This window comes from Aquila chrysaetos, chromosome 3, assembly GCF_900496995.4.
Source record: "Aquila chrysaetos chrysaetos chromosome 3, bAquChr1.4, whole genome shotgun sequence".
NCBI lineage: Eukaryota > Metazoa > Chordata > Aves > Accipitriformes > Accipitridae > Aquila > Aquila chrysaetos.
The window spans coordinates 26,153,677-26,169,229 of NC_044006.1; the positions used below are offsets into that span (position 1 = coordinate 26,153,677).

The 15,553-nt window shown below is 35.7% G+C and overlaps 1 protein-coding gene across 4 annotated transcripts in view; it reads right to left on the reverse strand.

Annotated features, from left to right (window-relative positions):
• The window catches only part of CNTNAP2 (contactin associated protein 2), a 1,219,341-nt gene that overhangs the window by 644,593 nt on the left and 559,195 nt on the right, over nt 1-15,553 (reverse strand). The window lies entirely within an intron of this gene.

The window sequence follows — 15,553 nt, forward strand, 5'->3', positions numbered from 1 at the left end:
TTAGCTACTATTTGTATGAGCATTTCATCCACACTGTTCACAACTGACAATTTAGTGACTATTTAGTCACTAACCAAAATTCTTAAAAGGGAATTAATAAAAAAATGTTCTTTTTTTTTTAAAGAAAAAAGTATTTCCCACCCATATTCTTCAAAAACATTCACACTTCTTAGTGGTATACCATATTCATACCAGCCATTTCATGCACTGAATGAAGGATGGCATTTTATCATATATTCTTCAAGCACATCTGATTTTTTGCCTACTTCTGTGGGATGCTCTTTGGTGACTGCTTGCAACTTTTTAAAATTCTTAACTTATTTTTGCTACTATGGTGGGAAGCAATTTAAATCTTTCAGACCCCCTCAAAAACATAGACAGAAACCCAGTCCTGTTGTGTAATTAACACAGAAGAATCTGTTAAAACTCCACTAAAACACTTTGTACACTATGTCTAAATAACAATAATTTCAGTTTCAATTTATATGGCCTAAATTAACTGATTCTGCTAAAACCTGTTGCTTTTGTTCTTACAACATATGTCAAACACATTTAAAAATGCTTACTTTCAACTGATCTCTGAAATAAAATTTTACACCCTGATTCAGAGAAGAGCCTAAGCAAACATGTACATCCATCCCTGTCTTGAGAATTTAGGAACGAACAAAATGATCTGCTGAGTCAATTTTTACTACTGTTGTGTCCTCAATTGCTATCAAAGAACTGCTTATGTATAGCATCTCTATAGGTTGCTTTTTCACATTCTATAATTTCCAGAAATACTTTGCACAGTGATATAAGAGCTATTTCAGTGTCTAAGAACAACATTTATTCAAGCTTCATGATGTTTAGCATTTATTTTCTAGAGAAAAGTATGTAAAAAGACAACCAATATTTCATAAATGATTTCTATTTCATTGTTCAGTCAAAAAATCCACAACCCATCTTGTATTCATTAACTAAAACACACCCAGTTGAGACTGAGGCTTGCAGTCATGTTGATTAAATACCTATTCATACATCCTTACATCACTGAGCATAGCAAGTTTTCAAATACCAAGACCAACACACTATGCTTCCATCATTCAGGATTTTCCCCACAAATCACTAGTCTAATAAATAGTTCTGTACTACTTTCAGGTCATTTGTTTTGCTGACACAATGATTCTCTGCGTGCTGATGAAGTATGTGATATCTGTTTCTGGTTGATATAACCATTTGTCCTCTGTATATCTTTAATAAATCTGTATGTATAATCACAATATGGTCGTTATCCTCAGTTGACACAAACTGTTAACTCTCTAGGGACTAGAGAACTACAAATTACAGAAGTTAAGAATTTTGCTACCTTGCAGAAACTATGTTTACAGTTTCTAAAACTGATACAGGGGAAGCATGACAGTGGACAGCTGTTGACCTACAGGTCTACTTAATTTATACTGAAGATAAAATTATGGATCTCAGTGCAGCATGGATCATCAGAGCTTGTGATTTTACCTTCACAATGCTGCTGCTTTTTAAGCTTAAGAGTTTTAAAGTAATGTTTTCTGCAAACCTGCATCAAGTGTAGGTATTTCAGAGTCTACCTGAGATCAAAATATAAACCACGCTACCTCATACTCACTCACACATTGGCTGAGATACAAAGGCCACTAGTATTAATCGAAGGAGCATTAAGCACGTAAAAAAAAAAAAAAGCTGTGTTAAACCTGGAAAGTAAGTCTAATCACTCTGTTTACCTTTTCAAGTTAGACAGAAAAAAGTCATAAAAATAAACTTTCTTTCTCTACTCACAACAGACAAAGACTCCACAAAATTCTTCCTGTGGGAGTCAAAGAGACCTAGAAGATCTGAGGATGCAGATTCTATAATGCTAGTTTCCTCATGTCTCCATGAGACGTTGTACCTCTCCTTTCTAAAAGATTAATAGGCATATGCAATGCATTTCTGTTTCACACTAGTTTTTTAACATATCAGAATTGGTAGCAGCTGACTGTCATCAAACAGATGGGTAATAGTAACTGAAAGATTTGAAGGATCTTTCCAATGGCCAAGATTTATAAATTTTCTTTAATGCATAGACTTCTTCATGGATCACACTGACCCATTACCATGTCTGTGGAAAGGAGATCAAAGGGAAGAATTTTAAATTTCTGAATTTCCAGTTCCAACCACTTCTTCAAATTACATAGAACCATATGCTGAGTCTTCCATAGCATTCTCTCGTCCTTAATTACCAGGCTGGAAATAACCTGTGCCATGTATACCTCCCATTCTTGCCATTACTTGCATCACACAACTGGAAGCACCAGTTCTAGACCCTTCTTGCCATCAGAAAGAAGAGAGGCAGGTAGACAGAGATGTTATTTGCACAATAATCATGCAGTCTCTGTTCATCTCTGCTTCTGATTAGACAATGAACTAAGACACTTGAACCCAAAGGTGTCAGATTTGTTGTTAGCAGTTGAACTCTGCAATGAAACAGATTACAACAATATAACTTGAATCTACCCCCAAATCTTCCTAAAGCTGCAAAGACTTTTGATGACATGATAAACTTTGACTCCCTTACTGTTTATGCCAACTAAATCGTGAAGAAATTGTATTCAGTACATAAAACATGAGCAATACAAATTGACTGCAATATCCCACATTTATTAGTATATAATATAGATCTCATGTATATCAGAATGCAGCAATATATATTAGAAATACCATTTTTCTTTATAAAACACATCTTACAATACACATTCCAATAATAAATACTTATTAAGCTCTAAGTGCAACTAAAACTCTCAGCCTGATCTGGTTCTTCTGAATGACAAATTCCAGGAGTGTTCATCAGCTCAGAATTAAATATCAGAGTGGCATGTTGTATTTGCAGTGCAAGAAATCCATTTAAAAGTTATCAGCATGCAAGGAGGACACATTTTCTCAGGCACAGATGCAATTGTTGCTCTCAGAAATGAGGCCATCCTGGTTCATATTCTGAGTCTGTATTCAGAAGAAACAGTATGTGATTTCAGAGGTGGGGTTACCTTGTGTATGTTCATGACTCAAGTAAATATATTACTTCTGGAATTTGTTTTGAAGAAACAAAGAAAACTGTTAGAAAAATATTGTAACAGAGATGATATCAACCTGTTGTTTTTGCTTTCCTTACAAGCTGTCAAGAGATCCAAGAAATGCTTTCTGAGATTTTTGTATGTACTTTTAGGAAAGAACTTTTAGAAAAGCATGAAATCTGTTTATAGAAAAAATATCTACATGGAAGTCACTCTGTTATCACAAAAAACATACTTCAACGTAAAACATATTTGCTATACAGATTTTACTCTTTTGAATCTACATACAACTGCCTTGAACAAATACTACAAATGAAAGAAAATTGATGGACATTACAGCTTAAGCAACTTTCATAACAAATATACATCATAAAACATATGAATCTATATGAAATGTCAGATTCTCTTCCATTAACATTTGTTAAATTTACTTTCTGATGGTTATAGGAACCCTATATGGGGTATACGATCCTTCCCCTAAGACCAGCTGGTACCACTTTGTAACATCTGCAAAAGTTACCTTAACAGTCAGGCATCTGATCCAGAGAGAGGCATCTAATCAGGACAATGACTTGACTTCTGTGGGTTTGTGGATTCACAACATGCTGCCCAGGCAAAGGCAAGTATCCCTTTTGTACCTCTGGCATTGTTGCAGTTATGCATACGTGCTCTTTATATCATTCATTGAAGCAAACTCATATCACACACTTTAACAAAGCTGAGTAAAAGTAGCACATTTTTCCAAAATCTGGCCCTGAATTGCCATGTTTTGAAAATCATTCAATTAGAAAAAAGAAACAGCAGTAATCTTTGATTAAGCAGCTTTTTTTATGCATAGCTGTGCTGGCAGCATGCACATGGGTCTGCATGATAATTCAATCACCTAAAGATTACATAGCAATTATGTTTAAGAGTTATCATATGTAGAACTGTGGTAATGACTTGTGTTCCTTCTATGATGACACTCAGCTATTTAATATCATGATAATTACCATGATGCGGAATGGTACTTAGACAGTAAACCATATAATTCATATAATTGTGGTATAAATACATAATTTTTCTCATCCTTAGCCACTCAACTACTGGCATTAGTAGGAAAGAGACCTAAGCCGTCACATACCATATGTTCACCTGCATTCAGTGAAGTCTGACTGTTCTTAGATGCTACTGCTGCAATGGGGGAAATTTTTTTTAAAAAAGATAAAGTGCAAAAAAAAGTGACAAAGAGGGAAAGAGGGAAAAAGAGGAGAAAATGCAGAAAGATGGGGGAGAAGAAACTGGCAGTATTTTTTTTTTTATTACATTTAAATAGGAAGTACAGCTCTGATTACTTTCAATTTCATTTCTCCCCTATTAGATTTCCTATGAAATGGGTGGACTGGATAACACTGTTGACATCTTAAAAATATAACACCACTTTCAGCTGGCTAGGAAGATGTGTTAGGCCTTATCCCAGTATATCTCTGAGATGTCACATTAAAACCATTTCATTAGTTAATGGCATCACAGCATTCAATTGTCCTCTAAAAAAAGAACAAAGTCAGAAAGCCTTAAAAATATCAACAGGAAATTGGGTGACAAATGTGTCCCTATTCTCAAAACTCAAAGGAAAATAAGTCACCAGTCACAAGTCTTCCTACCCATGCTTTTGTCCTGTACTTTTGGCCACATGCAGGATTTGGTAAAATTTGGCCAGGGAATCAAATCTGTATAAAGATATTTTATTTGGTGCTCCAAAATAATTTATTAATTAATTATAAAGAAACAACTTCAAGCCAGACTCAATCTCCAGAACTTCGCTATTTCCTCCCTTTCTGGTCAGACAAATATAACTATCCTCAATGTCAGCATCTGAAGGATGAAGAAGCGCTTATTGACAAAGACTCAATACTGAGACTTCTGCACAGCTACTTAGCTACCTTGACCAAGGTACTGTCTGGAATTACGAAAAAATCCCTGCTATCAGTCACAGTAAATAACACTGATCAGAACAAAGCAGAACAGCAAAGTACATTCCAGAAAAATGCTTACCATACAGCAAACAAAATCAACACTATTAATTGCAAATTTAACATGTACACGTATTTTTAAAATCGCTACTGATTTCTGAATGATCGACTCTACAAAGCCTGTACAGAATATTTCACTGGGATTAAAAACACAAACGTTCTGTACTACTGATCCACAGCGACCTTAGGTGAAATATTCTCACTCCATTATCCTTCCTCCATTATCTCTTTTTCATCTGCTTAAATCTTCTGTTTAGATTAAACATTTTTAGGGAAAAGATCTTCATTTTTAGCATTCTTTTTTTACCCCATAATGCGAGCCCTATGTCTGATGTTCTAATACTACAGTAATAAATGCACTGAGCATTTGTCCTCTGAAAACATCAGAGATGCATCAAAGCATCTCTGGCTAGTCCAAAGTATTGCACATGTGTAGTTTAATTTGTTGTAGCTATTAGTCACAGGTACTAAAATATATAATGACAAATACAAGTACATAAACAGTGTATTGTTTACATATTTTAACAGCAAAACTGAGGTTTTCTCCTAACAAAGCAAGGGATAAAGCTCAAAATCATACCAAAACCAAACTCTCATTTTGTTATTACTCATGATAAATTACATACACAGAAATTACTTGAGAAGACCCTAATCTACTTTTTCAGTAGTTCCAGATACTGCCAACATGATAGCATGTTGAATTTGCCACTGGAGTCTTTGCACCTCAAATTTCAGTGGCACTAAGTTAGCTGAGCTCATGTTAGAGATGCATTACAACATCTCATTGCACCAGAAAAATGAGGAAGCCATGCCCCAGCACAGCAGTCAAAAGATTGTCTCCTCTTTTACGTTTTCTTACAATGAGGCAGAGAGCCAAAGGTACTGTGAAGGTTGCCTTCAGGCACCACAGTCCGGCCATAAGGACATGGGCAACTCAGTGGCTTGAAATCTGCTGCAGCAAAACTGACACTGCCTTACTCTCTTTTTCAAAAGGCAATGCATCTGCCACAAAGGTGAAAAAAAAAACCCAGAACCTAATACAGATGTATCTTGCATATACAATAATGTATGCTTCATATTCTAGAAGCATAAGGTGAAGGAAAATAAATTTTAAGTTTCTGTTGCCTGCTTAGCTTCCACTGCACTAAATCTGAATCCTGTCATTATCTGTCAATGAATTCAACCCTAAGTGATGTCAATGCTTGAAAAAGAAAAAAATACAATTTGCTATGAGGGTTGGAATTCTTTTCTTGCTTTTTCTTACATTAGATATAACATATATATGGCAATGCAGTATCAAAGTAGCACAGAATGTTTTGTCAAGGTGTATTTTAAACTCAATTCTTGGGTAACAGGCACAAACTTTATTCTTATATTTTATATACCTGCCAGAAACTCTGAAAATAAACCTGTGAGGAAGTATTCCCCAAGGTGGTGAGAATGCTTTGCCAAGTTCTGAGTGCAATATCCACTGAAGATAGGCCAACAGCACTCGGTACTTTTCAAGTTTCCTCTGAATTTCAAAGCACAGGCATTTTCTCCTGTTACTATTATCACTGCTGTTATCATAATTCTGGTATAATACTATTCATTTTGCTAGCTCTTGTGCAGATGTCTGTAAACGTGTGGTTCTTTTTCTGGGATAATTTAATGTCTAATAAGAAACAAATGCAACAAGTGAAATGAATAAGCAATAGAAGAAAAAGGAAAAGGAAGGAAAATAATATAAAGAAATGTAATCTAATGACCATGGCTAAAAGTCCCCCCCTGCTTTTTTTTTCAGTAGGACAATTGGGTTCTTTCTCCAATTTGTGTAGCTACTAAACTACATTGCTACACAAGCTAATTGTTGCTTAAGACAATCATTTTGTGATGAGCATATACACCAGTGCAGTGCTCTGCAGAGTTACACCTAACTTCTGGTTTGCATCATGTAAGATAAACGCAGGTTCCTGGGGAAAATCTGGAGGTCTGGCAATGCATTAGTTACAGCATACACAGAAGAAAACACTAAAACATTTGAAGGAAAGTATGACTTAGGAACACAGACTAAGCCTCCAAATATGTCATAAAATTATTGTCTTAAGGGTGTGTATAACTAGGGTGATTTTTCAAGCACTTAACACTACGGTTGATGATCTTTTTTCTGCCAGATCTAATGTAACACGAGATTTTCAAGTAAATTTTCTTTCATTAATTCTTCAGCTTTTGAAAAGACAACTTCATTTAAAAACCAAATGAGAACATTTTAAAATATGCTATGCTTAAAACTATAAAATGGAAAAATGAGGCAATGAACATGTTTGTAGTATACTCTGCAATTCAGCTTTAAGTTTACACATCCTAACCACAGTTTACAAATTAGACCATACTGAATTCTGTGCTCCTTTAGCGGACCACTAACAGTACCAGAGAGAACTGAGATAAGACTGCAGTTCAAGATAATCTTCAGCTCAGATAAAAACCATTCTTTCCATAATCTACCCTGGTTTGTGATTCCAGAAAGTTAATTACAATGCATGGTATGAGATGCAGTCTATCCAAAGAACTCTATTTATAGGGAAGACAGGAGATAGAGCACCACGAAAAATACAACTTCAATGGCAATGTGTTTCTCTGACAAATTCCAGTCATTTAATTGTTTAAACAAGTTTTTTATTTTTTTTTCAACCAGAAAATCTCTGAGCTTACCTATATATTATAGTCATATTTTATGAACAAGAATTTTTAACATAAGTATTTTGTCCTGAGAATGTAATTGATCTTGCTGTTGATGCACACTTGATTTCTCTTAAAAATAATTTTATTCAAATGTTTAAAGTTCAAATTAGGAAAAAAAATTGAAGGCTGTTCTGAGGACCTGCTGAATCCTGAGTTTGAAGACCTGTTGTCCTGGTTTTGGCTGGGATAGATTTAATTGTCTTCCTAGCAGCTGATATAGTGCTGTGTTTTGGGTTCAATATGAGAAGAATGTTGATAACACTGATGTTTTCAGTTGTTGCTAAGTAATGTTTAGTCTAAAGTCAAGGATTTTTCAGCTTCTTATACCCAGCCAGCAAGAAGACTGGAGGGGCACAAGAAGTTGGGAGGGGACACAGCCAGGGCAGCTGACCCAAACTGGCCAAAGGGGTATTCCATACTATGTGACGTCATGCCCAGTATATAAACTGGCGGGAGTGGGGCTGGGGGGAACTGCTGCTTGGGGACTAACTGGGTGTCGGTTAGTGGGTGGTGAGCAATTGCATTGTGCATCACTTGTATATTCCAATCCTTTTATTGTTATTATTGTAACTTTATTATTATCATTATCATTTTTAGTTTCTTCTTTTCTGTTCTATTAAACTGTTCTTATCTCAACCCATGATTTTTACTTTTTTTTCCCATTCTTTCCGCCATCCCACTGGGGTGCTTAGTTGCTGGCTGTGGTTAAACCATGACACCTGGGTATTTTTAACTACCTTTGAACTATAAGGTGCAAATGAAACTGTGTGGTTGTCGTGGTTTAACCCATGCAAATAAGCACCACGCAGCCGCTCACTCACTCCCCCCCACCAGTGGGATGGGGAGGAGAATCGGCAAAAAAAAAGTAAAACTTGTGGGTTGAGAAAAGAACAGTTTAATAACTAAAATAAAGTAAAATATAATAATAACAACAATAATAATAAAATATAACAACACTAATAATAATTGTAATGGAAAGGAATATAACAAAAAGAGAGAAATTATATGCAAGAAAAGACAAGTGATGCACAATGCAATTGCTCACCACCCACTGACCGATGCCCGAGCAGCGATCTGCCCCTCCCGGCCAACTCCCCCCAGTTTATATACTGAGCACGACATTTTATGGTATGGAATATCCCTTTGGCTGGTTTGAGTCAGCTGTCCTGGCTATGCTCCCTCCCAACTTCTTGTACACCTGCTTGCTGGCAGAGCATGGGAAACTGAAAAATCCTTAACTTACTTAGGATAGGTGCTACTTAGCAACAACTATAACATCAGTGTGTGTTATCAACATCATTCTCACACTAAATCCAAAACACACTGTACCAGACACTAAGTAAACTAACTCTATCCCAGCCAAAACCAGGACAGTAGTCTTCATCATCTCAAAGTTACACTGGCATGAACATCATCTGCATTCATCACTGATAAAGTGAGAGATAGTAGGTCATAAAATCATTCCCTTTTACCAAAACCTCGTCCAGTGTTTCTGGCTATAACAATCATGTTTTAGTTGATAATTTTCCAGATCATAGTACAATAGTATTCACCAAATAGACAAAACAGAAGCAGTTTAATACATGAGGTTTTATATTTTAGAAATTTTTCATATGTATAGCATTACAAGGGTCATTTATGATTGCAAAAGTTAAAATTCAGGCATCTTGCAACTATGCACTAGAAGCAGCAAAATATTCTCTATGATTTATTATTCTTTAGCTGTGGTAACTTCCAAATAAATCTAGTAAAAAAAAATATATATATATATAATTGAAATAGTCTAAAGAAACTCAGCTTTTCTTATTTTATCATGCTGATTTACAAGTCAGAAGCATTCCTCACAACCATAAATATATTTGGTTCTATCCTTCATTGTGAAATCCGTCATTTGATATTGAATCTCAACGGGAACATTAAAGTGTATAATTAAACTCTGAAACCAGGTACAGTAAAGAACTTAATTTACTTGAAAACAGCTAGCCTCTACTAATGTTTTCACTGTTTATTAAAAAAGTAAATCACAAGAGCTCCAGGTCAATAAAAAAGGACAATTCTGACTCTCACATAGTAAATGGCCAAAACAGGTCTCAATCCTTATTAAACTGCAGAGCTCGTTCATTACTTAATTAAAAAAACTAGAGCAAAGAAAGAAGCTGTACCACGTCATACAACATTTACACTCAATTTACTCAGTGAATAAATGAGCTACAAAATGGACAAGACAATCTATTAAAACATTAAGGAAACAGATGACTAGCTGGAGCTCTCGTTTTAATGTTTACAGCTCAATGAAAACAGGAAGACGCACAGTTGACCTACAAAATACTGATTTAGACTTTCTCTTTCTAATTTCTTTTTAAGCTGATGCCACCCAATTCAATCATCTGATGGTATATAATCTTTCTGCACGTCTTTTAATGTCTGGATGCTCTAGGAATACTCATTACTTAAGGCCAAATTCTTCTTTTTGGCTCATATTCTATATCCTTTGTTCACATAATCACTCTCAAACACATAGTCTTTACTTCTTCCAACCATGGTGCTCATATTTAAATTGAACTTCAAAGGGAGCTGCATACACACTGATTAAGGAATATGCAGCAGGGACAGTTTCAAGCTGCTGTACTCAATAAAATTTCATACAGTAAAAATCTCGCTATCATCATTCAAACTTCTGCACTTGACCCTAAAGAGCAAAGAGTGCAAGACTGAGTCTGAGTTTTGGCCAGGGGACACTCGCATTTATTCTAGTGAGTAGCCTTACTATTGTTTAAGGCACACAAATGTGTGTCTTTAAAGGCCACTTCTAATGGATGTATAGTCTTCCCTTCTTTCTTCCAACTGTTAGTCTGACGCTGCTACTAATTCCATCTTGCTGCACCAATTTATTTTAGGAAAAGAGACACTAAGATGGAGCATATGCTATTTGCAGCTACTGAATTTCAATTAAAAATGATGAGTTAATAGAGGCAAATCCTTTAGCATAAATTATAGTCAAACGACTACGTGCGACAGTTCAGTTTCATTGTCATATTTCCAAACTACTCAGAGACAAATACCCTGTGTTTAGCACAGCATCAGAAAAGCAGACCACTGGAACTTGGTGTTGGGCAAATAATTCAACATTAGTAATTCAGTCAATTATTTTTTCCTCCCCTTGCCTAACACCCAACATATCTAAGACCATGCATATCTCTAATATATTCTTTACTCAGTGTCATCTTGCACTTTTTCATGTAAGAAAAGGTATTTGTTTCCAACTTGCAAGCCATACAATTTGAGCCCCAAACTCCATCATGCATGGATCAAGTGGTGAAATTAATGGTGGGTGAATCCAGTGTTTTTCTGTTCCTTTGTATGTATTTCAGTGTGTATAATTAAAAAAACCACACTCATATTCAAGTTTATGAGTCATGGCTTTATTTTCAGATGATCTATGTTGATTTGGTTCTGCTTTGGTTCAGTGAAAGTCTAATAATTTACTCTAACATGGAGATGGCCCCCAATGATTAGGGGCATGCTATGGTAATAGGGCATACAGTTGCCAATTTTAAGTGAATGAGTGCTTTATTTAAATAACACTGAGCAAAAAGTTAAGGATCTGGTACTGCATTGGCATCACTTGCAACTCTGTTTACACTCCAGAGAAAGAAAATCCCCAAATGATTCAATATACAGCGATATGAAATGCCTAACTTGCACTATACAAAGCGTATAGAGTGAGATAGTTCCCTGAGAGGGAAAAAAAAAAACCCTTTTGTTTCAGAAATGCTTTCCATGACAGGTAGTACTGCAGGTAAAAGCAGGCAAGAGCACATAATCACAAAACCATTATGGTCAGAAAGGATGTCTAGAAATCGCATAGTCCAACTCACCTGCTCGAGCCTATTTGCACATTTTATTCTGCCAGAAGCACTGAGTTTCAGTTAACTGGGCTTTTTACCTTTTTTCCTGAACAGGAAATAGGACATTTGCTTTTACCAGCAAGTGATTTTCCTTTTTTGTGTTTATCAGGCTGCACATTCCAAGGTCACTGATATATTGTGTCCCCCTCCCCGCCGCCAGACATGACTTATCGTAACTTCTAGCAGGCTTTACAGTTTAAGATTTGCTGGTGTTGCAGGGTTTAAGACCTTCAAATTCCCCACTTGCCAAAACAGTTCTGCAGAGTCTTTCTTCAGCGTGAGTTTGCTTATGGCATCTCAGCTGTGCAACTGGCTGTTTCTCCCCTATGAATTTTACCATGCATTTCAGGCTTCCCTGCACAGTCAGTGCCATCAATTCAGTCTCCTCAGCTCTGGATTATTCTCCATCACTAAAAGCTGAAAAAAGCCAGAAGGATGAGAGTTTCTTCTCAGGAAGAGTATAAGGAACTCACTCACATCCAGTTAACATGGATTAAGGTGCAGCAGGTGCAATGCTTACAATCACAGATAGCGAAGTACATTACTGTTGAGATTTCAGTTCTTCGTCCACTACTACTGTTTTGCTTTTTCTGGCCTAATAGCTTAATTTCATTTAACTTTTCAAGCTCTAAAGTAAGTACAGACACTAGAATCCAAAACTATTGCTTTGTTTCCTCAAACATTTTTGAAGTGTTTGTCTCTAAAGTTACAGCCTCCTGACAGAGGAGGAAGTAAGAAAGGGAAGGAAATGGCAGTTTTTGTTAAGCAGTTTGAAACGTCTGGAAGGCTGAAAACATAGCAAGAATATATCTCCAAGAAAAGAGAGGTCTCCAAAATCCATTAGATGTTTTTTTTTCTCCAAAAGAGGAGGCTTCATAACAGCATACGTGCAGGTTTTCTTTTAGATGGGAGCATTTTTCTTGTATTAATCTGTTATTAAAGGCAGCCAAACAATGTTTGCAAATGATTTGAAACAATTCTTTCTCTCAGTGTTGAAATTGTGCAAGATTTTTTCAGATTATGGAAATACTGAAATACATTTGTCAATAGTTATTTCCAAAAACCTGCTAAAGTGTGTATTCGCTGCTTAAAAATAATTCAGCCAGCTCTGTAGGTTAGTGATTCTCACTACAGCAAATACTCATGTTCATGCAATGGATGAAATTTCATAGCTGCTACTTAGGGTATAATCTATTATGTTTAATAAGCAAAGGGAGGATAACAGTCAAAATTGTTCCAGGTGGGTAAGAAATGCCTTTAAATGTGTACAGACAACTCGCTCCAAGTTCTTAAGATGCTGCTATTCAACCACAAAGCAATGAATGCTACACATGAATAAAAGAGGAAAAGGCTTTTTTTAAACTCAGACGTGGACAACTAAATTCTACTGCAAAGAATTGCCACGTTCCCTTCTTTAAAACTGCTCTTCTTTGTGCTGGAACAAGGTGCTCAGAGAAATTTTTCTTACAGGTTGTGATGGATCCGGTCTTTGAAGATTTTTTTTCACCCTTTGTCCAGGCAATATTGTTTAGAACAAATCAAATAGTAAAGCACATAGCAGACAAGTCTCTCTTGATTTACTACACTGAAACACAACCTTATCTAATATGCAATATGACAGCCACGTATAGCATACACACATATACTGGATTTGGTTTGTAAAGGAAAATTACTTCCTTTTGTGTTTAACAAATTATTGTTAAATGTGTATATAAAGTATGGGAGAAAAGTCTTTATCTATATGGGAAAATTCTAACTAAGGTAGGAAGTAATGGACACATAAGTTATTGTCAGCTCTTTCTGTCTGTGTGCCACCATCCTAAACCAAAATACCAATAAATGCCATTCAGAGAGTATTGTCAGGATATTTTAAAATACAAGTCTTCAGTAGATGAAAACTGCGTAGAGGTTACAAACCTGACAACTCACGTTTAGTTTGTGCATGCAATAGCTCTTTTTATGGTTGGCACCATTGTTCCTCTTGCCCATCAATTTTTCTCTATTGAAAGCATTGCTGAAGCAGCAGGAAAGCACCTCAAGTCAGCTTCCGGACTCCTGACTTACTTAAGATGTACTATGAGAATCTAGTTTTTTAATGACTAGACTTACACCAGTGAAGGATTAGGCTTCCATCTATTTAATAAAGACAACTGACTAACTCTTACTCCATGCATCGATACTTTTCTAAGAAAAAAAAATTAAATCTAAACATATATTTGATCTTTTTCCTCTGATGAGGCATAATAACTTCTGAAGTAGTAGTCAGGGGGGTCAATGTTTAGGTACTTATATAAATGCATCTGATGTTCAGAAGCATTACGCACAATCTACTCTGTCAGAAATCAATGGCAGAAAAATAAGCCATTTTATGTAAATATTTAAAATTATAATCAGGTTCCTGTGCATATACATCAATTTGAAAACTGCTGACTAATTACTGCTATCCAAGCAGACTTATTCATAGCAAATACATTACAATTCCTAACAAAGAGCCACCTTCTGAGTCAATGGAGGCCTCATGCATATTTCAAAATAAGAATAACCCCCCCAAGATTATCTCTATTGCTTTTTTCTGCTTACAAAATCCTCATCTTGAATAACCTCATTGATCACTGTTTGACTGCAATAAGATAATTTAATAACAAATTTTGCAAATTCTCTGTACAAGCCGCTAAGTATAAGACTTTGCCCAAAAAAGCATACTCTTTTACAGAAGTACTGAAATTATTTTTATCTTTGATTTTTACTTATGGTTTATGACCCATTAATTTCTAAGGGATTTCATCAGAAAGTAATAATTGATAACTGAAAATTTAAGACAGTAGTATTGTACAGGTGAGAAATGCAGAAAATATTTAATGTGTAGCAAGTGAAGATGAGTTGGCACTTGTACTTAATTAGAAGTAAGGTGAAAAAAACCTTTACTGAGTAAAAACTCTGCTCTACTTCAGGTAACAAAACCCTCAGTTTTCCTTAACAAAAACAAAAGGCTACTTGCTCCAATGAGTAATATTTAGAGGTATTTTTATACAACCTGCATCTTTCATTTAACTTTGATTTTCAACTCAAACAAGCAAATACGCACAAACAATAGCAACAAATTTTGTTCATGAACAATGAAAATTCTATATGCAATGTTGTCCTGGTGTACCTATGCAGGGCTGTGTTTACATCTAGGTAAATCTGTCATTATTCTGGTCCATCATTATTGCTTTAGGTAAATAGGTCTGTATCACTGGCATCTTGAAAATGAGGAGGCTGGTGCATGTCACCAAGCTGCAAGGAGAATGAATTTTTGAGCAGAAAAATAACCCTCTCTTACAATTGCTAAATTTGATTGAAAAGTGCCAATTCAGTGCTTTCTAGCAGGTATAGTCCGTATACCACTGCTCTGGTATTTTTTCAGCCTGTGGGGTTCTTTGGGTCATGTTTCCTTCTCTGGTCTTCTGCTTATCTGAGCCACTGAATTACATAATAGAAAGATTGTCCACAGTACTTTTTAGGAGATGTATCTGGTTAGAAATCAAAGCCCAAGGAGAGAGGACACCCAATCTACATCTCCTAAAACTGCTTAGGAAGCAATTCTGATTTTTTGGAGGGGAGGAGGAGAAGCAAATAATTATATTACAAAAATGTTTATATTGGTAGCTTTTGTTTTGGAATGGATTATAGATCTTTTAGTTTGTTTTTTGATGAAGTGTTGTAAACTCCCAGAGAAATCAAACACTACTCTTACCATTGCATGAAAACAACATTTTCCCCCCACAGAATATGGCTTCAGTGTAAAGTTTTCAATCAAGCTTACTTGCAACAAAGAATAAACACAAGGAGAACAAAAGGTAAAAGG